Source organism: Elephantulus edwardii, unplaced genomic scaffold (genome assembly GCF_000299155.1).
Source record: "Elephantulus edwardii isolate Elephantulus edwardi_28Jun2011 unplaced genomic scaffold, EleEdw1.0 scaffold00233, whole genome shotgun sequence".
Classification (NCBI taxonomy): Eukaryota; Metazoa; Chordata; class Mammalia; order Macroscelidea; family Macroscelididae; genus Elephantulus; species Elephantulus edwardii.
The window spans coordinates 3675647-3676198 of record NW_006399983.1 but is presented as its reverse complement, the minus strand read 5'-3'; the positions used below and the strand labels follow the sequence as shown (position 1 = coordinate 3676198).

General features: G+C 37.1%; 1 protein-coding gene across 1 annotated transcript in view; it reads right to left on the bottom strand.

Annotated features, from left to right (window-relative positions):
- Positions 1 to 552, bottom strand: part of LOC102847007 (protein shisa-6 homolog) — a 631671-nt gene that overhangs the window by 98564 nt on the left and 532555 nt on the right. The gene's annotated exons all lie outside the window — the stretch shown is intronic.

Below are 552 nucleotides of genomic sequence, written 5' to 3'. Positions count from 1 at the left end.
GGTATATTCAACACTCTTCTCCAGCACCACAGCTCAAAGGCATCAATTCTCTTTCTATCATCCCTATTCACTGTCCAACTCTCCAATGCATAGCACATAATTGCAAAGACTGTATAGCCTGGATTAGACTCCAGCCTGATATCATTGCTCTTCAGTACTCTTGAGAGGTCCCTCACAGCTGACTTTCCCAATGTAATTCGTCTCTTAATTTCCTAGCTGCTGTTACCAAGAGTGTTGAAAGTATATGAGATGAAAATAAAAAAAGAAAGTATATGAGATGATGTAAATATTGTATTACTGAATATTTATTTGAAAAACTTTGGCTTTACTTGTTGAGTCTACCCAGAAATGCCTCAGAAGAAAAGTATGGGGGTCTACTTCTGAAAGGTCATAGCCACTGGAAACCCCACAGAGAAAAGCCTTACTCTGAAAAATAAGGAATCACCCTGAGTTGCAATTCCTAACTGTCTGCTCTTCATTCTTTGAATTCAGGATTTCTCTCTCTTATTTATCAATTTTTCTTTTATATCAGAGAGCATTAGGTATGTTATA